The following is a 22747-nucleotide window of genomic DNA, read 5'->3' as shown; positions in this document are numbered from 1 at the left end:
GTGGAACTGCACACTAGCCTGAGATGCCTCTTCTTCTCCTTTCAGAAACTTCAGGGGTATTTGTCTTTAGTGTCTCACCTGGAAAAGGAGCGAGGAACCCAACGTTAAAATTAAAGCCTTGCTAGGTACCACCCAAAACCTGTGATATGGACAGCCAACTTTGCTTTACGTTTTAAAAGTCATGGTGCTGAGCGCAGTAATGTTTCCAGATGTCTTTTTACTAAATTTACACCTACAGTTTTTGCACAGCCAATTTAACAAATGACAAACACAAGCCTACTAAAAATAAGCTGAAAACTGCAGAGTAACAAGGCTGGGATGGAAAGGATTTTATTGTTGCTGTTAAGGATGGCGTGAACAAGGGGAAGCAATGAAGGCACCATCTTTCATTGCTTCAGCAGGAGAGGAGCCGTGAAGGGACTTACGCTCAGTGCAACAGAAGAGAAAATGAGAGGAATGCAGATACCATGCTCTCTGACAAGCAAAAGAGGAACAGAGACCACAAGAAGATGCCACAGGGAAGGAAGAAGTAAACACAGAGACAGCTGGAGAGTCCCTGGAACAGGGGAGGAGTGGGAAGGTGTGAGGCTGGGAATTCACTGGATCCTCTGTGCAGTCACTCTGGTCACAGCTTTGTCTCTCTTCTCCCTGGGGTGGACAGCAGGAAATTGGGTTATGTTCACACAACTTCTAGCTGCATGTGTACATGCCCAGGGAGAGATTGCAGCTAGGCCAGGCAGGGAACATATGGGATGATGCAATGTGGATAAATGGAAGTTCTGCCCAGTTCAAGCTGTCAGGGCAGAGGACAAGGTATGAGCGCGTAATGGGGTTAGATGTGCTCCTGACTATATACAATATGTATATTTTAAATGCCTCATTCCTAAGAGTATAACATTCTTAAAGCATGCTGTAAGGCAGGAGTCAGAACAGCTATGTCCTTTCAAACAGGCAGACCTTTTCCGTAAAGTTCCTCCCTCAGCAAGGGAGGCCAGAAGGACATGAAAAACTAAAGGTCCAGGGCAGTTGAAGTGAAGAAAGGGAAACCAAAGAGAGAAAAGGGATCCCTTAAGTGAACCACATGTAGTGGAGGCAGAAGGGTGCAAGGGATGGGGCAGAGGGGAGAAAGGGAAATAAAGTCATGATGAATGGCACGGGAGATGTAACTGTGTCCTTGAAGGTCAGAGGAGAAAAGGGCAAGTGCAAAAACAAGTCCACAGGACTGGAGGAGGGGGAGAAAGTGCAGGGAGATTTGGGCAATAAGCTCTCCTTGGAAAGATGAGTGGCAGTGGTGTACTGGCTTTCACAGCACTCTGGGTAGGGAAGTTTGATTTACAGCTCTATGACTTATATCCAGTGGTTGACACTGCCTTATAAGGGCAAACCTCTGTCTCCCAAGTAGCAATTATTTCTTCTGGGCAATAAAAAAGCTCAGAAGATGTTACTGTTCGTGCTTAAAATTCAGCACTGGCAGTAGTCGTTACCATGTTCTTTTATAAAGGTCCCCATCACCAACAATACCCGAGCACGCAAGGAAGTTGATAGAGTCAAGGCAGCCAGGTGCAAACCTGCCTAAGGCATGTAATGTTCATCGCTAACAATTTTGTACCTCATTTGAGACAGCCTCTGCCCAGTCTGCTGTATGTGATGTATTGAAAAGAAAGCTTCTGGCACACACATTTAATTCACTTTCGTAATGGGAGATTATAATTTTAAAGTATTTATCAAGAATTATCAAGAGCTATGCCAGAAATTGTTTGTACATAAAAAGCATTTATAAAGTGCAGGAGGCTGCCTGCAAAAGCTGATTTTTTTGATTGCAAATACCGTGGTATCATGACAGCTTTTCACTGAGAGTTGTAGCACGTGCGTTCGCACTTTTATTATATATCCTCATTCAGCTGCTGAAGGAGCTAAAACCATTCTTAGGTTCTCTAAAAGATCTTTTTAATTCTCAGCTCTCCCTGTGGGAGACTGGAGGCCAGCTATTCTTTCCACTTGAAGAGTAGGTACCTAGAATTCTTGACAAGTATAGCTCTTTGTAAGCAGAAAAAAAGTAGGCTAAAAGCAAAGACACTTGTAGGAGTTATTTCACTACATACAAAACCTGAGAATTGTTGGTTCTTATCCTAACTTGTCACCCTATTTCTAACATATGTTAAGGACTGTTAGTCTTTTTGTATAAGCAAAACCAATCATATTTATATTGTTCATAAGAAAGAATATAAAACATCACTAATAAAATTATTCAACAAAGCCAAATAATGTATTTAAGTGCTCACTTATGAAAATGTAAAATATTCACTCATTTTATGTGTCAGTGGATGAGAAGCAACCCTTTTAGTAACCCCTGTAAAGTTTATCAAAGTCTTTCCCTGTTCTTGTGTACAGGATGTTCTCAGGTGTGTTCTGGACGTGGCTGGTAAATGTGACGGGCAGCGTGGTCCTAATGCGGAACCCAAACCTTTATCCTCAAAGCTCTACCCAAGAAGTCACATCTGCAGGCTATGACAGATCAGAGGAGTTGCAAAGAACTCCTGAAGAGCCAGTAACCTACCTCAGTCATCGTTGCAGTGCTAAGCTTCCTACAAAGATTTCCAAAACAACCAGCCTCCACACAGAATAAAAAATATATCAGTAAAGGGGCAGAAAACAACCATTCTAAATCCTTAACACAAGCACTATTAAGCTTTTAAATACATCTGATTTTGGTTTTTAGCCAGTGTTTCTCAGTGCCTAATTTTATCTCAGGAGACTTAGTTGCCTAAATCAGTATTTACTGCAATGATTCAGTAGAACCGCTAAATAAGATGTGTCTATAGAATCACACATCTTAATTTTTTTGTTTAAAAAGAAGTCAATTCTAAGAATTGGGATGTAAGAAATATAAGGCTGAAATTTTCTACCCTAATTTATCTGTACTGGAGAAAGTTCACTACCATAATGACAGCCTGTAAAGCAACACAATCACACTATATTCATCATTCCTTTAAATCGCATTAGATTAACAACAGTTTAGGAATCATTCACCACTTGTCATCTAATAATAAGGGGTGTAGGTTATATGAAAAAGAGGAGAAATATCACCAACATCATCCACATGACATATTCTTTATGTCATCAGCTCTCCATTATCCAGGACAATCTGAGCCTGAGAGACACCATGGACAGGAAAACCTAGTGGCAGTACTGTTGCAGACCCAAGATTCACTCTGGCATCTCTGTACCACATTCCAGCTTCTGCAAATGCTCATTAGTTGAGCTGGCTTTTCACAGATAAGATATGGAAATATGGCTGTACCAGTGACAGTCTACTCATGGCTGAATAATCTTCCCACAGGCTTTGGGGAGTGAATGATCTTAGAAGTTAGACTCTCAGAAACTTAAAAAAAAGATTTTTTAAGTCTTAGTCAATGCTCTTGATACAGTGTCCTCCTTGTTAACAGAGAAAAAAGAAGCGAACCCTTTATTTTCTAATATTTTTATTTATTTTGCTGCTTTTCCCAATGTTACACTTTAAACTAGCTTTTAAGTTAAGGATGAGAAAGAGCTGCATGTATGTAACAGCCATCCTAGAGGCAATTAATGAATCCAGTGTGTGATTTTTACAATTTTAATTATTGTTTGATTCTTATTTTCATGATCTGTTTTTTGTATATTTGTTGAGGATCATTTAAATTATTGTTTGAGCTGGAAGGCACTCCTAACATGGCATAAAAACCTAAACATTTATATTTTCATACAGTAATACAATTCTCCTTTCCAAGCCAGATCCCATCAGTTAAGACAACTTCTTAGATTTTTCTAATATACATCCACTGTCAAACCAGGATAAATGGAGACTGCTAGCCCTACCCCAGCACGAAGAGGCAATCAGCAGTTGTCTTCATGTTTTAGCATGCAATTTGTACAATAACTGGGGGAATTTATGTATTTTGATTTCCTGGGTGTTTGTGGTCTTCATCTTTAGATCCTCCACTGAGATAACCTCAGGCAGGTAGTCCTTTGGTCTCCTAAAGGGACACCCAGGGATGCCTGCCTGGTGCCACCTGCCTGCCCTGAGGGACAGTCCTCTCCAGCATGGCCATCTCCCCACCACATAGCACTCAGATAATAAGAGGGTTGCCATGAACACCCAGAGCAATGCTTTTGTAAAATTACACCAAAAGTACACACTGTGCACCCTGAGTAAGGTCTGCTTGGATAGTGTTGGATGGTTACATGGGACTGCAGGGGCTCAGCCTGGTAGGCTCTCACTCCTCCTGCCAGAGTGCACAGCTGCTGAAACAAACTGCCCCCAAGCCCTACAGAGGTTTTCTGCTGCAGGAAGCTATTTGTTCACCCCAGAAAGAGAGCTCCAGAGTGGACTAAGATACGTGCCACACAGGGCAGCTGTGGGAGCAGAGCCCAGGAGCATCTGTGGAGCTGCACAGCTGGATAATGCAAATGTAGCCCATGGTCCTCACCATCACACGCTCACCTCTCCCCACCACCACCAGCCCACTGCTTCACCCTAAAAAACCTGCCACTCTCCCTGGCTGCTGAGCAAGAGGAAGCCTGCAGCAGGCCTGGGTGCTAGCCATCATCAGCCACCATCTGGGCCAGGTGTGACAACCTGCTCCCCTCTCCCAGCAGGATGCTGAGCTGGTCACTTCCTTCTACCCAATCAATCATGATATCTGCAGGAACAAGATATCTTCCTGGCCTCTTTGGGCCATGGGTTTCAAACACATCTGAGGGAGCTGGGGACTAACAAAGCAATTGCGTGTATCTGAGTTCCTTAAAAAGTCGAATAAAATTAAGCCAAAAAAGGAGGAAATCAACTTTGTGACCCTGATGTCCTAAACAAGAAAAATACAGGACCCCCCAACTGTCTTGAAGTGCCCCTTCTCACAAAATAAAATAACACCTTAATGAAAATCTTAATAACTCATTCTTTTCTTTCTTCTAGCTTTTCCTGTGTTAGTGAGAGTCAAGGAAGTTTTACAACAAATTACTTCTTTTTTGTTTGTTTGTTTGTTATTCAGGTCCTTCCTAGTACCCTACATTTTTGAGCTTTTATATTTTAAGTGAGGTAATTTTGTCATCTGCAAGTTCATCACATTAAGGCTTACATTAATAAAAATGCAAAAGCTGACACATTTCATTTTATGTTTTTGGGGTGAATTCTCCAGGACAAAGAAACCAGCTTCTTGCTGGTTGCATTAGCAATATTTACCCTTTGCATTTGTCATTTATTATAACTTTTTCTCCTGCATTATCTCATTTCTTATTAGAAATGTGTACTTTTTTCATGTTAGATATTGTTTCTCATCACTGTGTTTTATCATGGCAAAAATACAGTGGAAGTGCAGCTGGTGGAATTTAGGTTTTTTTAAGCAAATCCTTTGTTTTTCTTTCATCTTTATGCGGAAATAGATCTTTAAAGTAATAAGCATTATCTTGAAGAGGCACTGAAGCACTGTGTGGGGAGTTCCCTTTGGTGATACACTTCTGACTGTTGCATGCCATTCTCGCCTTGTAATCTATGCAGAAAATCATTAATCCTTATATTCCATACAGGAGAAGATTTTATGTGGGAAGATGGACAGAGCTGTCCATCCTAGCCTCCATACCATTCTCCGTATGGTCTAAAGTATACCAATCATGTCTAGACTGCATCTAATCAAACAATGTAAATCTCAGCAACTCCTGTCCATCACAACTGCAGAGGAAATACCAGCTACAGCAGAATAATCCTGGATCCTATCCCTGAGTGTCCAGGAATGTAATACAGTTCATCCAGTGCATGATAGCAAGGAAAGGAAAGTAAATAACCATTGTGCCCCAGTAAAAATTCACACAAAACACCTATTGAGGAAGAAACATCTACTTGCTAGTGGGTGACTGTTTCTCGCAAAAGGGCCATTTTATCCAAATCCTTCAGTTCTGACCCTCAGGAGAAACCTCCTGAAGAAGAGCCTGGGAACTGTGAGCTCATTTATAACTGTGCACAATCTCAGAAGTCAGAGACTTGACAAAGATAAATGTCTGACTATACAAACTCTCTTCTCCACTGTGAACCTCTCTGTGCTCTACAGGTTATATAGCATGGGTGTCTCTTTTTTTACCCCAGGAGGTAGCAAACCTGAAATTTCTCCATCTCTCATGCGTTTTCTCCTCTCCTACAGTATGCCACATACTTCACAGGTACCAGTCACCTTTATTTTTAAGTGATGATCTAGTTGGTGTACGACCAGCTAAACTCTGAGTTATCATTCATATTTATCTTACATACTCATGGAATCATGGAATGGTTTGGGATGGAAGGGACCTTTGAAGATCATCCAGTCAAACCCCCAGATCTTTGAAATCTGATGCTTTTATTTCAGCCCTGAAGAATGGGTTTGTATGTCTGAAAGCTCTGAATTCTTCAACTGTAACAGTTGTCATGTTAAAAAAATATTTCCTCTTCCTGCAAGCCCCATAGCTGCAGCAAAATATTCTATCATCCTTATCTGATATTCCATAATCAATATATCTATGCCCTGTTAAGGTGCTAGAAAAGCCACACTGTATAATTATTTCTTAGTTTATAATTAAGCACACACAGTATGTAAACTGTTAACAATACACTACATACACATGTATGACAGGGAAGGACTTAAGACTATGTATTTTCCTTTCACATTTACTCCTGTGTGAACAGATGTGTAGTTGTACCATTGCATTATACATGTTTATATATTTATTTAATACTTCTAATAAAATTGACACTAATAACACATATTTTGATTGCCATGGGATAGATCTTTAAACTATAATTTGCTTATGTTAAATATGTTAAATACATATGTGTATTTAATAAATAATAACATAAATAAAATCATAATAAATACTTATGTTAAATGCATCATGCATTTTTACTGTACAAAATAACAGAATTTATAGATTATTTCATCTTGCAGTGCTAGGGATATCTATGAAGTCAGAGAAAGTTCTCTGTATACCCGGAAGGAATAGCAAGTCAAAGCTAATTAGTATGGTAAGAGTCTGGAAGGAGGATTTGCTTACTGTTTTCTGAAATTTTCCACATCTTGGGTGAGCCGATCAAGCTGCAAGGCTGATCATAGACTTTTGTATTTGTTTTAAATGATATTTCCTTGTTGATACGCAGTAGTTTCCTAAGTGAATATGTAGTGCTTACTTAGGCAGAAATAATACTTCTTTTTCCTAGTTTTCAAGACAGTTGGTTCTAAATCTTTACATTCATAGTAACGTGCTCAAGTCTAAGTAACTTTTTGCCTGTTTGCTCTACAGTAGATTTTAGTGGGAGAAACTCCCTTAAGAGATATGTGCCACTACAAAGGAAAATGTGCTGGTGTACTACAGCTTTGTGGTAAACAGATTGATAGGTAATTGTAATGTTTATTAAACTTAAGCTTTTACAAAAACTAAAACTCTTAGCTTGTGTTTTTCTTTAATCAAATAAAGAAATGAGGGATTTAGCAAGAGTAAGAGAGCTTTCTAGCATGTTCAACATTCAGCAATGTTGTGTTCTGGTGTACCAAATTGGAATGTGGGATGAGAGAACCTAAGCAACATTAATTGAAAATAGGCAACTTATTCTTCCTTTATATTTTTTGTATCCAGCCAATATGACAGTTAACATCATCAATAAGAAATTAAGATGGTCTTTCATGAACAGATGAAAGAAAAATTAGAAAGGCAACAATACATTTCCTGTTGTTTCTTTGTTTCTGTTGCTGTTCATATCTGTATAATATGAAGACAGTGTGAAAGCTGTAAATGTGCTCTAAGTTAAATTCAGTAGTGTTACAATAGTAATCTTCAATTTCTGAGCTTTTTGGTCTTTAACTAGGAGATTATAGAGTTAGCAAACAATATTCCTTCCAGAAAATGAAGAAACAGAGTTTGAGAAAACCCTTTTCTAGATGGTTTTGAATTAATCAGGTACTTATCCCAGGTAGTCAGAAGTGCTAATATGACTTAAAATACTTGACACTAAATATTGCCATTGAGGGCATCTCTATGTCTTTCAAGGATGACCTTTGCTCATCATTAAAAGTAAGTGAACAAAAAAGAATCAGCCACATGTAGAAATTGAAAAAAAACCCAAATAAAATGTACGTGACCGAGCTGGTCTGTCACATATTGGTTCTTGCAAGTACCATTGCATCTAAATTCAGCACCCTTAAGGCAACTTCAAGATGCTACACCTGAAAAATGTGTGCAGCATCATGATCCCCACATTCCCTGAGCCCAGTTTACAACTTTAAAACAATCCTTTGAAGAACAAATTCATTTGTGACTCTCAAGAACAATTTGGACCCAAAATTTTCAATCTACACATGAAACATTGGTCATCTTGTAATTTCAGCTCCCTGATACAATGAATTAAGCCTTTCAAGGAGGGAAACAAGGAATAATGTTTGACTGAAGTTAAATAGTGAGTATCTTCATGTGCAGGACACATACTCACTTAGAAAGCTGTTTCCTGAACAGCTGACCAAAACTCAAATCATACAAACGTCCACGAACACTAAGCAAAGGGCATAAACATGGTTGAAACAAACAGCTGTTTGCTATTAGAGCAAGTGTTCTGAAGTACTATGTAGGTAATATTTGGACAGTGTATCCCATTGTTCAGGAGAAGTTAAAGAAACTGTTCTCTGGAAAGAATTGTTTCTGCTCAGACTCCCATTATCACATCTCCTTTCTCACCCTATCTTTCTCTCTCATTAGCTGCTGTGGCACCTCATATATGTCTGGTAAAACTGATAAGTGGTTGTCATCAACCCCACTACATGAATTACACATTATATCTGCTCTCTGAACACTTCAGATGCTTTGAGCAGCACATTTCTCTTCCTCTGGCCCAGGCAGTTTGTAATCTACTTGCTGTCTGAGTGCTGACTAAGGGAAACTGTGGTGGGTTGATGCTGGCTGGAGGCCAGGTGCCCACCAAAGCCACTGTATCACTCCCCTCCTCAGCTGGACAGGGGAGAGAAAATATAGCAAAAAGCTCATGGGTCGAGGTAAAGGACAGGGAGATCACTCAGCAATTACCATCATGGGCAAAATAGTCTCAGCTTGGGGAAATTAGTTTAATATATTACCAATCAAATTGGAGTAGGGTAATGAGAAAATAAACCCAAATCTTACAAACACCCTCTCCCCACCCCTCCCTTCATCCCAGGCTCAACTTCACTCCTGATTTCTCTGCCTCCTCCCCCCGGGCAGCGCGGGGCCATGGGGAATGGGGGCTGCGGTCAGTCCATCACACGCTGTCCCTGCTGCTCCTTCCTCCGCAGCGGGAGGACTCCTCTCACTCTTCCCCTGCTCCACCGTGGGGTCCCTCCTGCGGGAGCCAGGTCTCCATGAAATTCTCCAATGTGAGTCCTTCCCATGGGCTGCAGTTTTACACTAACTGCTGCAGTGTGGGTCCCTCCCGCAGGGTGCAGTCCTTCAGGACAGACTGCTCCAGCCTGGGTCACCCAGGGGGTCACAAGTCCTGCCAGCAAACCTGCTCCAACACGGGCTCCTCTCTCTGTGGGGCCCCAGGGCCATAAGTCCTGCCAGGAGCCTGTCCCAGTGCAGGTTTCCCCCAGGGTCACAGCCTCCTTTGGGCTCCAGCATGGGATCCTCCACGGGCTGCAGGTGGGTATCTGCCCCACCGCTAACCTCCACGGGCTGCAGGGGGACAGCCTGCCTCACCATGGTCTTCACCACGGGCTGCAGGGGAACCTCTGCCCTGGCACCTGGAGCACCTCCTGCCCCTCCTTCACTGACCTGGGTGTCTGTAGAGCTGTTGCTCTCACATATTCACGCCTCCCTCTGGTTGCAAATGCTGGTTTCTTTTCCCCCTTCTTAAATATGTTATTTTATATATGTTAACCACTGTCGCTGACGGGCTCAGCCTTGGCCAGCGGTGGGTCGGTCTTGGAGCCAGCTGGCACTGGCTCCACTAGGCTTAGGGGAAGCTTCCAGCAGCTGTAGCCCCCCTGCTACCAAAACCTTGCCATGCAAACCCAATACAAGGTTCTTCCTGGCCCTGACCACAGGTGCTTGCTTGTTAGAGAGCTCCTTAGTCAGTTTGCTTGCAGCTGCAAAACTTGCTTCTGGGCAGACACTCCCGTTGTTGAGAACCCAAATTTCATATCACCTAACATTGCCAGGCTGAAAGTAACGTAGCCATGCACGCTTTCCCCATGGCAACGGGAGGAAGGAAAACAGCTCTGAAGGGCAATGGTGGAGTGGGGAGAGCTATGCTCAGGGAGCACCTGCCCTTCCTCATGGACTGCCCAGGGATGCGAGGCAGCCACATCCAACAAGCTGCCCCATTTGTAGGTGGTTACAATCCAGTGAGATGTACCCAGCTGAAACAACTATTGTTTAACATGCTAGGAGCCTCATTCTCCTTTGAAATAGAGACATACTTATGATGGATTTAGCCCACTAAGCAGGGGCTAGAACTGTGCTAAACTGCAACTGGCCGCAGTCTTTCAGCCATATGTTTTTGATACTTGTAACATTTCTTGAATTAAGGTTAAAGGAAAACTTCAAAGTCTACTATTGCTCAGTGAAATGAATACTACTAATGGCATTAATCCATGGAGTTTGGTTGGACTCTCTATCTGAGAAGAGTAAGGAATTAGTCTTTTGTAATGATGTATAGTCACTAATTAAAACCCTTAAGAACTACTGGCGTTTTGGTTCATCTACTAAAAATCTTATTCAAGGAAAAAACACATGGATGATTTAAGATTTTTTCTGTCATTTCAGAAAATAAAGGAGTAACTTCTTTGTCTCTGAGAAGTTAAAATATATAATTTTGTTCATTTCTGTTTCATTTTGCATTTTCTGTTAAAAGATTTTAAGATTTTCTGTTAAAGATTTAAAAATATAGAAGTATGCCTAAACATATATTACTGCATGTACATGTAAAAGTACAAACACAAGGAAAGGCAAATAATTAAAGGGACATTATGATCTGAAATTTGACTCTCATTTTAACTTAGGAAATAACTGGTAATAAGTTTAAAAGTAGAACATCTACAGAATTCTAGTAGTCAAAATTTCAAAAAGTAACTTGTTGGTATGAGATTTGTCCATTTGGTCTCAATTCGTAACTGAGAGCAATGAAAAGGTGGAAGTAGTAACAAGTCAATTGGACTTTTAAAGTGTGTTTTGCTTAATATTCAAAAAAAGGCAACACACAGAAATAAACTTTTGTTTATGGCATAAAATTCAGCTTTTGTCCCTTGATGTCATTTTCATATATCTAGATCCTAAATTATATTTACCTTTCCAAAATAATGGGATAAAAATAAACAAAAAATAATGTGTGCTGAAAAAAAGCAGATTGCCTCTGGATGATAAAGGATCTACTTATATATTGTTTCAATAGACCAACTGATATGTCTAGTAAAAACAGAAAAGCTTTGATGCATACAACCATGTTTTCAGATCTAATAAAAGATATTACCTCTCCTTACAAGTTCTGGCTTGCTTATTGCCTTATACTATTCTAGCTACAAAGACCGTGCTATTGCTCAAACATTATTACTACTACTAACCTCCCAGCTAAAATAACAGTACTGCTACAAAAGTCCTGGTATGACTTACTTTGTGTTTATCAAACATATTTTTAATGTATGTAATCTCTCAGAAAGGCTATAGTGCTACAATAAAATTCAAAATGGCATGAAGTTATTCTGCATTATGTTCTGAAGTGACCTGTCACAGTGAGATAGTGGAATAGCAATATAATTACAGTCAAAACTCAGTCCTTACAAATCAGCAATGCAAACTGACATTTGCTTACTATACCGCCTCGTGAAAAGAGGAATAATGATTTTTTAGAGAAGTTTTTGACAATAGAGTTATTTTTGCAGGTAACGGTAACAAAAATACAGATAGCCAAGAAAAACTTCTGGCAAAAAGAAAAGAATGAAGTGACAAACATGTAACTAAACATTCCAAAATCCTACTACTCCGTATGCTGTACTGTTAAATCCCTCTTTAGACTGAAAAAAATTTCTTCAATCCCAAGAAGGAAAAAGAAAATTGGCTTTACAAAACAACCACCTTCCTTCCTGTACTTATTTTTTAATTTAAGCCTTTCTGACAAGCTCAGATAAAACTACTGACACAAGATCTGAACTGGATCTATGCTTTTGTTCAAATCATATTAGCATGCTTGCTTCAAATTTTGTGGTTTACTCCTAAATAATATTTCTCTATTGTTTCTTTCTCTCTGATTCACCTCTTTTTTTTTTCGATTCCAAAACTGCAGTGGTCGCCTTTCTCCTATCAGACTACACTGTTTTAAAACTTTTCATGGTTTCTTAATGATACTGGTTTCACATGATCCTGTTGTCGAGCTGTCCCTCTGCCTATCAGTTCCCCCTTGAGCCTTTCAGCCAATTTCAATAAACTTTGAACAAGGGATAAGGGCTTCCAAAGAGACATTAATTCCTACAAATTTTAGGAAGACTGTTAGCAAGAGAAGGAAGAAAAGCCGAAGAAGTGGCCACTGTTTTTATTTAGTTATTTTATTTAGTTTAATTTAGTTATTACACTTCCTGCTTGCTATTAGCTAATTAAGCTCCTGACTAGTCCAGCATATTTAACACAAATCAGGCACTTTAGCACATGAGGGATGTAATTCAGGGTTGGAGGGAGATCAGTGTTGGAAGGGAACAAGATGCTCAGCCACAGGAAAACAAGCTTCTTTAGTTCTACTGCGCACATAGCAACTCTTGTGTTTAGAAACGCTATATAAGTGAAAATGATCACCACATAGTATGTAATGGATATAATTTTGTGAACAACAGTCTGCTTCAAGTTTATACTGGTGCAATGACAAATGCTCTCTGTGCAGAAATGCATTCAGAACAACTGAGGAAATGGCAGTAGTTCATGAATCTACAGAATTTCTTGCAGTTTTTTGACAACATTCTTGTCTAGCACACTTAGAAATAACATCAACAAGTTTTAAGAACAGTTCCCTTCTTCCCTCACTCTACTCCTAAGGCTGGAAGGAAGTCAGACATTGTAAAGGTTCATGTGGATGAAGAGGACCATATGGTTGTCAAATCAATTTATTGAACTCTGTCCAACTCCTATGAGATGGATGCTTTTCACATGGACACCACATGGTTTATCTGAGGACAGTTTGGCTAGGAACAGACCAGACAGGAAAAATAAAGTATTTAGAATTGCGTTGTCTCCAAAAGATGTACGAGATACACTTTTGGGCCCGTAAACAGACATTTTCACTACCAGCCTCTATGATATCTTCCAAGCATCTGGTCGACATACAGAGAATTTCTGCTTATGCTGTTCATTTAATCCCTACTTGAACAACTAAATAAGTAACAGGAAAATACCACACCATATTTTTCTTATTGTAAGATTTGTTCCTAACCAGACATTGTTCTTTCTTCAACATAAGAGACCACAAAATCCTTTTCTTATCAAATTTCTATGATTTCTGCCCAAGCATGCATTATTTTGTACCTGTAAGTATGGAGCATAAATTTGGTTTAACTGCTTCTATGAGTCTTTCGAGAGTGACGTTATGCTCACTCCAACATCACTGTTAACATCTCCTACAACCAGAAATCAAAAGTGGAAAGAGAAGTCTTACACTGATGTGAGGAACAACTAAAGCAGCTGTCTCAGGAGAAACTAAAGTGAAATGACCATACTCGACCTTCATTTGTAAGCAGCATCACTCCTGAACAGTTTTTGCAACTTCTTGATATTTTATTTCTATGGGAATTTTTTTTCCTGAATTTTGAATGTTATTTCAGTACAGTAAATTCTGTCTGATACCTTAGGGTCACACCTGCCCCTCCTCTCCCTGAGTTTATTAAAATCAGGATAGTATGGAAGGTAAAGATTACACCTGAGTTTTGAAATATATACACAATATCTAAATTTTTTAAATTTACTGCTTTTGGATTCTGGCTTTATTCCATATAGAAAAGACTAAAGATACAGCTTCTAAATACTACAATTATCTGCTAAACATTTTAAACCTGTAGAGGAATGAAGCTGGGTTAATTAGCATTGATAATACACAACTGTGGGTTGGCTTCAGGGGCGGTGGGTTGGCCGATGTAGATAAAGTGCAGCTGTGGCTGGTTCTGTTAAGTGGTTAAGAGCCAATGAAGCAGCTGAGGAAGAAGCAAGGGAAGAGAGAGTGGGTCCTGGGTGAGTTGAGACGAGGAGAAGGCAGCAGAGGGACTGGCATGAAGAGTGTGTTGGTATGTGATGGTAAAAGACCTTGTTGGAGCTTGATAGTTTGGAGAGTGCTGTGACATAAACCCATCTTAATTATTTGTTATTAGAATAACTTTATTGTGTTTTGCTTATCAACTTCAGGGATACAGAGGGCAAAGTTCTCACTGAGCTGCTTGGCATTTTCCTGTCAGATGCGCTAATTGCCTGCCATGTAAGCTAGGAAATACAGATGCATTTTCACTAACATACACTAACAGCCCCCCTTGGCAGCCTTCCCTTGGGGCCTTCCTGCACCCTTGCCCAGGACCCCATTTCAGCCCAGCCAAGCATGGAGGTACCCGCTGCCCAGGACTGGGGCTGCCACGGTGGTCCCGGCCACTCCTGGCTGGGGCGGTGGGACCAGCCTGGGCTGCTAGGGCCCGCTTGGATGCCCTGGGGAGCCCCCAGTGCTCCCAGACCCCAGGGAAAAGTTGGTCCCTGGGGTGCCCTGACAAAACCCATTTCCTTTGGGGAACATCTATGCATATCTCTGGAATCATCTTTCATTTTTGTTATGCCTTACCCAACCAATAAAATATGTCTGAAAATATCAGACACTTGCCTGTTGTATTCAGGACTCATTATTCCCAGTATGAAAATATCATTTAATCATCTGTGTAATGTTCTGTGACCACTACGGTATAATTACTTTACGTTAGGAATGACCATTGTGAAAAATAGGACTTGTTTTCTGAAAGGGATGATATCCTGCAATTCAATAATGTACAAAATGACGTATAGATGCACATCATTACCGCCAAAATACTATCCAAAATATATGCTGCATAAACTAGACTCAGGCAAGTGCAAAGTACTCTTTTCCTTACTGGCACTCACATGCAGAATTTAAGTCAACAAAAAATTATGTAAACGAAGAGCACTACTCATGTGCTTAAGTGATTCACTGGATTGGGCCCAAAAATAAAGAAAATGTTGCAAGATTGATCCTTGATGTGATCCCTTAGAACAAATCTTAACGTCCAGGCAGTAGGTCCTTCGATTTTCAAGCAGTAATTTATTTTCTTTTTAAAGGAGACTTTCCTGATCTGCTACGCTGCCTATTTTGTTTTCTGAGAGTTGGTAGATACTTTATAACTCAGCGTCTAAGGGACTGAACTGGGAGGGAAAAAAGGATCTTTCATGGGTCTGTGGTAAAATTCTGCTTGCTTTCTTCTTACTGCTCTTTTATGCAACCCAGTTGCAAAGCTCCCTATCCTTACTCTGCATCACCAACATTCTAAGTTTCATTCTTGTCTCTGGAGCAGCATGGCATCAATCAGAGTTGAAGAACTGGGGATAAATGCATCTATTAACACAGAGATTTTTCTAAATTCTGAATTATTCCCTCCCCAGAATGTTTCATTTTTCATTTCTTTTGGTTTAGGCAATGAAAAACATAACCACTTAGTTCAGTTTGCAACCAGTTTCACTTTTGTTTGATAGGCTGACTGCAATGCGTGAGCTGGGAAGCCTGCAGGGAAACACTTCCATTCCCCACTTTTTCACACTGAATTAAAAATGTTGCAAAAGCATTTCTAATCATACCAACAGTTGTGTACTGAGGGCAATTAACCAGAATGACTACTGAGGAATAAATTGTTCTGCCATAGATCTCTGGGTTAACACTTACTTCAGAACAATTAGTGAGTTTTCTAAGTGCCTACTGACTTCTGTCTTCATACCAGGGATACTCCTCTAATCAGTGATCTATCTCACTCATACCCTTTTGTTTCCATAGTTGCTGCACAAAGATAAACTGGTAACATTTATTTGCAGTATTGGAGGTGGGGGGAGGGAAGCATCAATCTTTCCTAAAAGCAAAGCAGCGTTATACAAGATGAGCCAGGGCAATACCCCCCCGAGAACTCTGGAAGCCTGAGCAAAGAGGGATGGCCATAGATTTTTGCTTGGGGGGGAACAGGAAGAATTCCCCAGTCAGAAGTCTGGTGTGCTGTTTGCTTGTTCAGTAACCACAAAGTGCCATTGCTGTCCCAATATTGTCTTTTATTTGGTGCCATAAATAGCTGTCTACTTCAGCCCATCGTGACCTTTGATTAGCATGGCTATAAGCAAGTGCTGGTCTGTCAAAGCACTTCACAACATACTTTTAAAACAGGAACAAGGTCAAATATAAAAGTAAGAGAATAAACATGAAGTATGTTTTTCTCCCATACAAGTGCAAAATTCCTCTAATATCTCATTATGCTTCTGCAAACTGTACATAAAGTAGAATCCAAAATCAGAAAAATACCACCAAAGGTTCTGGAAAGCTGAAGAGGAATCAGTTCTTAGCTTGTTCCAAACCTAAGGCTTCAATTGAATTAATCAGAGCTTCTACTCTTTCTCTTGGCTGAAGGAATCCTTCTTCACAAGAGGGAATACTTGCTACAAGTTGTACCAGTATTGTTTCCGTAAGTATTGTTCAGTTTTGGTTGTTGGGTTTTTGGGGTTTTTTGACTTTTATGTGAACTGACAGTCAATTTCTCAGTGGACAATTGCCCACATTATAAAAATCCACTGATGTGTCGCTGTTCAGCTCTGCCAAAAAAGCCAAAGCAGTTAGAAGGAACACAGTATTTGTCCTGTCATTAAAACAGTGGTCTACTTAATAATAAAAAGAAATGACCATCATTAAACACACAGTTTATTTTTAAGGATAAGAAGCGTCAGAAAACATACAACTACAATTGAAGTGCTGTTGTGCCTCTCTGGGTCACCATAAACAGTGAAGATCTCAAGGGAGAATACTTAGGCAGGCAAGTAAAGTTCAATGCATTATAGGTGCAGTAATTTTAAATGCTTTGCCAGGAAAACAAACTGGATAAATTGGAAATAGCAGGAAAAGCCCAAAGTAATTCATAAGGGACAAAAGGAAAAAGGAGGCCACAATGACATGCTCAGAGGCATGAAAAATCACTAAAATAAAAGGGCTGCTCTTTCTATGATTGCATGTATTTCTAACCTGAGCGTGAACAGGCTTACATTTACACAGATTCTCACCATGGGTATGGCTTGTTTTTATTGTTGATGAAGAAAATGCATGTAAACCTATTCTTTCAGTAAATAAACTGTTGCATTTGTACAGTGATGAAGCAGCTGCATCCTTTGTTTTGTTCACTGAGTGGTTAACACAGACATATACTTCAGATTTCCTTCTCACATGATACAACCAGTGATTAGAAAAAAAACCCAAAAACCGACTAACCCTTAACTTGGTTAATATAGGAAATAGCAGCAGACATCAGCACTTGGTTTTGAGCTCTAGCTTTTTACAGAAAAACACCCACCCACAGCTCCTGCAATGAGCAAGCAGTATTTTAGTCTTTGTCACTGCATGGTCCAAAAGATAAACATTTTGCACAAGAGTTAAGGCTGTTAGCCCTAGCCTCTTGAGCAAATTCCAACCCATGCAAGCTAAATTCCTCCTGTGTTTTCACCTGGATACTGTATTTTTCACTTCCTGCTCTGAAGTTCTTGAATGATGATGTTGAAACAAGACTTTGACCCTGGAATACAGACAAACAAAATGAAACATTAAGCTCCATTTCAGGTACTCTCTTGATCAAGTTCCTCATGTCTGCCAAACTTCTGTCCTTCCACAAGATGCGCTTTGCCATTTTTCCAGATTTTAAATCCAGGTTTAATGTCTCCCAGATTGCTACATAGAGTACCTACTCAGACTAGGGCTCTACTATGATTCATAGTCATGTATGTACGTAAGGAACAAGAGCAATAAAAGACCCAAGTGGCTTTTTAAGTGCTGGTGTCCCCTAAGGAGTTTCCGTTCTGCCAGAGGCAGCGCTGCGGCGAGGCACGAAGCCCCGTCCCTGTGCCCGTCCATGCCAGCTCCCAGGCCCTGCCCAAAGCCCGCTGTCCGCCGGCGGGCCCGAGGCCTACAGGGGGCCGGGGCCCGAGCCCGAGGCACGGCCCGGCCGCAGCAGCGCCGCCCGGTGCAACCGCCGCACGCGCGGCGGGCAACCCCGCCCCTCCCCCTGCTTGCCCAGGGCCCTGCAGACCCCGGGCCTGTCCCGGGCCGCGAGGGCGCCTCTGCCCTCCTCCCCCCGGCTTTGTCCGCCGGGCCTCCCGCACGGCGACCCGAGGGCGGCGCGGCGCCGCTCGCCGCCGGGCCCAAGGGGACGCGCCAGCGGAGCGACCCCAGCACGCCGTCCCCACCCCGACGGGGCCCAGCGCGGCGGCGGCGGAGCGGAGGGCCGGGCCGGACCGGGCCCAGAAGGCAGCGGCCGCGCTGACGTCATTATCCGGGCTCTCCGCGCGGTTCGCCCGGCGGGTCACAATGGAACCCGCTCGAGCCTAACTGACGTGAAACGGCCGCGCGCGCGCACACGCGCCACCATCCACCATCCCCCTTCCCCCCCCCCAGCCTTCCTCGCCGCACATATAGGGGTGGGGGCAGGCGGGCCGCGGCCTTGCCGCTGCGGCGTGAGTGACAGCCCGGGGGGACGGGGGCGGGGAGCGCGTCACGCCGTTCGGGTGGCGGAGCCGCCGCCGCTGCGCGAGGTCGGGGCCTGCGGCGCGGGCCGTGCGCGGAAGGCTCTGCCGAGGCCGCCATCTTGCCCAGGGCCCCGCCAGACGGAGGTGCGCCGCCGCCGCCGCGTCTCGCCTCGCTCCCTCCCCCCTCCCCCGCCCTCCCTTCCCCCCACACGCACAGAGCCGTCAGCGCAGAGCGCTCCAGCCTCCCGGGCCGGCCCCGCCGCTGCCACCTTCCTGCCCGCCTGCCCCCGCGCGCAGCGGCCGTTTCTCCCCAGCCGAGCCCCGGGCCCTGGCTAGAGGCGCGGGGTGCCGCTGCGCCCCCTCCCCCGCGTGCGTCCGGTCCCCGGACGGGGCGGAGCGGAGCGCGCAGGCCCCGGCCAAGCCCCAGCCGGAGCTGAAGCCCAGGGCCGCCGGGCAGGAGCTGGTGACGCAGGAAAAACGCCCCGGCGCTGCCGCCGGCGCCGGAGAGAGCGGAGCGGTCGGAGCCGGGATCTGAAGCGCGGGCAGCAGCGGCAGCTTCATCTTCCCTGTTCCCGTCGCGGTACACGGAGCCCGCCCGGGGCGGGGGGGGGAACCGGGGAAGCGGAGCCGCCCCCTCAGTCAGCCGGCTGCACGCCCGGGATCGCGGGGCCTGGCATGAGACTCTGCCCTGCTGGCTGCCTGGGATGAGGCAGTCCCCGGCCGCGCTCCTTCGGCAGCACCCAGGAGGGCACCGGGCCGTCGCAGCAGCCGCCGCGGGACAAGAGGAAGGCGTGTGGGGGTGAGTACCGGAGCACCGTGCCCGGGCGGGGCCGGGGGCTGGAGCTGAGGCCGGGGCCGGGACGCGGCGAGGTGAAGCGGCTACGCGGGGGCCGCTGTTTGTGCTGCAGGCGGCCGCCGCCGTGCGGAGCGGAGGGCGGCTCTCCCCGGGGATGGGGCTCCCAGGGTCGGGGTGCGGGACGGCGGGGTGCGGCGGGGAGGAGGGGGCGAGCCGGGCCCCGTGAGGCGGGGAGCGGGGGGGGGGGGGGGTTGGGGATAACGAGCGGCGGGTGGCGGCAGCGCCTCCCTCGCAGCCCCCGGCGTGTGGCCCTGCATCGCTGGTGTTTTGGAGGGCAAGGGAAAATGGCTGACGGCTCCTCATCCTCTCCCCGGCTGCCGGCGGGTGGAAGTGCTCCGCGCCCCTCGGGGGGCTCTGCCAGCCGCCGGGCGGCCCCTCCCGCCGTGCCTCTCCGGTGCCGCCGGGCGAGCAGGGCCCGGTGGCTTCCCACAGGGCTGCACCCAGCTTTGCTTCCCCTGGCTCTCGCTTCCCTTCGCACCGAACGCCATTACTGAGGTGGAGTGATTGGAGCCGTGTAGGCCAGGGCGACGCCTGGAAATAAGGCCCTGCCGAGGCGCTTTTCCTACAGTCTCAATGAAAACCACCAGCACCAGCTCGTTCACGCCCGCTGTAAACATTATTAACACGTAGGCCACTCCTCTAGCCTCGGCTTCCAGCAACCCTTTTTCGATGCACAAAAAACGTTTGTGGCTTTTAACATCATCTCGCTGTAGTTCACCCACTCACTTCTCCTCGAAGTTATGTCTTAGGGCTTGTCTGTTGCGATTTATTTTAGGCAATATGCAGTGTGACAGGGGTAGTTGTGTATGGATTATTCTTTCTTATTGTCCTCAAGAAGACAGAGGATTTCACCAGCTGGATGAGTTGTTGGGTGGTTGTTTTTTTTTTGGTCGGCTGGCAACCACTACATTAACAATTTGTGCACCATTGTTTGTATACAGAGAGACTGGCCTTTGAAAATTACTTAATTTGCTCTCGTAGGAGCATCCAAAAATGTTGAGATGGTTTTTAAGATGCCATATTTCATTTTCAGCTTGCTCCCTCAGAAGTCCGGTTAAGTATCTTGAAGATGTACTATAACACACAACACAACTGTACAGGAAAAAGATTGTTCTAAATAAATGTTCATGTTCAGAGGACTCCTGGTCTCACTGTAGACATACTGCATCTGTCTCGGCTGTCTTCATGTTGCCTGTACAACTTGATTTATATTCATAGTTCTGCAGTTGTATTCATATCACTGGACTTTTGTATCAGCCCAAAGACCCTCTCAAGTCGCAGGCTTAAAGCTAGCACAAGGCCCACTTGCTGACCTAGTTGCAGAACTGGGGCCTGTATTTTTAAAAAGCTGTTGAATCTAGATATATTAATATGCGGTGTTAAGTATACTAGTGGCAACACTTCTTATGATTGAAAGACTAGGTAATCTGTGTTTTTCAGCAGGCTTCTCAAATGCCTAACAAGTGAATATTACTATTGCTATGTTTAGGAAGGGACTGTTGATGGGTGTTTGGAGGATTGACCTTTATCAGTTGTGGAATTGAAATGGTGTCTCTAGTAAGAAAGGTTTAGGGATGACTGAAATCTATAGGCAGTGAACTTTATTGTGCATATTTTAAAGTTTAACTTCAAGAAATTGGTAGAACTCCCCACCATAAATGTTCTTGGTCAGGTAACTTGTAATTTCAGCAAAAATGAAGTCATACATGAGGGTTTGGGGGGGTTGTTGGTTGTTTGCTTGTTTTGTTTATTTTTAATAATGCTTCTGATTCTTTGAGTTGAAGTAATATTTCTTCTTTGTATCGAAAAAGTATGGTTGCTAATACCAAGAATTTTGGGGAAGTATATAAAATACATGTATTGATTATTCTGTTGCCGTACCCTGGACAATGGTGATGCTTAATAATAGCCTTGAATGAAAAACACAAACATAAAGCTGCAGTGGAAGAAACTGAAGTATTAGCATGTTTTGGGTAGGGGGGAATCTAGCAAAAAATAAATTTAAGGTTGTATCATAGTTAACTTTTTCCTCTCTCTCCAGTATCTTTTGTACTTTTGTTTTGTGTAGTTTTTCTTACTGGTACTTCTTTTAGGTAGCCTCTGTCTTTCCATACTGCTGCTTCACGTTTTGCAAAATCTGCCCTTGTGGTGATGCTTCTGTCCATTGAATTGACAGAAAGACTACATCTGGAGGTGGTAATCGATAAGGGTAGTGGTAGCAAAACTGTTTACTCTTCCTGTATCTGTGGAACACTGTCACCCTTACATAAACATTTTGGTTCCCACATTGTGGTGCATTTGCACTCAGAAATAGACCAGTGTGACTGCATTCTGTTATAAATCCATACTTTATGCATTTTATTAATATTCTGGAATTCTTAAAAGTGAGACTCAGGATAAACAAATATAGTGGATTGCTGTCTATTCAACAAAATTAAGCAGACTTAAGACAGTAAAGGTACTAGTAATATCTTTGTTCCGAACAGTCTTACATTTAAGATTGAAATTGGTTTATCCAGTATCAATAGAGCTTTGGGTAGAAATGGAATAGAAATTTGGTTACTTACTAGTTGAAGCAGATTACTTTTAAATGGCTTTTAAGTTATGTTTCTGTCAGGTGTTATTGAAAATAGAATTTTTTCCCATGGAATTTAATATGTTTGTCCTGCTCTGGTTTAGAAATAAGTTCTGAACTCGTTTCAGGTATTTGAATGGCAGGCACTTTTGTGTTAGGCAGTACTCTTGAGTGTGCGTGTGTATATATTCTACTTTTTTTCTCTCCAGAAATACTGTTTTGTATATTCTAAGAGGTCTAAAAACTAGGTATATTTTGAAAACATCCCAAGCAGGATGGCCTCATTTGTGAAGTAAATGAACAAAGATGTCCTTTACTGTTTTTCACTTAAAGCATGATTTATTTATCTTTTAAAAACAAGCCAAACCCACAAAACCCCAAAAACTATTACACTTACTTTTATTCTTTTCCTCGTACTCACAAACACTGTTTAATCTAACCAGTAGTCTTGCTTATCCAGCACTTGCAGACCGAGACCGGTGTGAAGTGGTTGTCTGAAGATGCAAGAAACTTTGCTGTGTGTTCTGTTCACTTGAAAGTGCATGTGAAGGCTTTTGTGTCCTTCAGCAAAT

General features: G+C 43.2%; 1 protein-coding gene and 1 long non-coding RNA gene across 3 annotated transcripts in view; one reads left to right on the top strand and one right to left on the bottom strand.

The window, feature by feature from the left end:
- Nucleotides 1-16918: 16918 nt before the first annotated feature.
- LOC308058481 lies at nucleotides 16919-19095 on the bottom strand. Its single transcript, XR_013925839.1, has 2 exons — nucleotides 18960-19095; nucleotides 16919-17798 (listed from the first exon to the last, which is right to left on the bottom strand). It is a non-coding gene; the product is annotated as an uncharacterized lncRNA (long non-coding RNA).
- Nucleotides 19048-22747, top strand: part of USP9X (ubiquitin specific peptidase 9 X-linked) — a 106282-nt gene continuing 102582 nt past the window's right edge. For both annotated transcript variants that reach the window (XM_080374284.1, XM_080374283.1), the window contains exon 1: nucleotides 19048-19543. The gene's annotated coding sequence lies outside the window, so the exon portion shown is untranslated. The remainder of the gene's footprint in view (nucleotides 19544-22747) is intronic.

Source organism: Falco punctatus (assembly GCF_963210335.1).
Source record: "Falco punctatus genome assembly, chromosome: 2".
Classification (NCBI taxonomy): domain Eukaryota; kingdom Metazoa; phylum Chordata; class Aves; order Falconiformes; family Falconidae; genus Falco; species Falco punctatus.
Note: the sequence above shows the minus strand (reverse complement) of the source record. Positions and strands in the feature narration are given on the sequence as shown.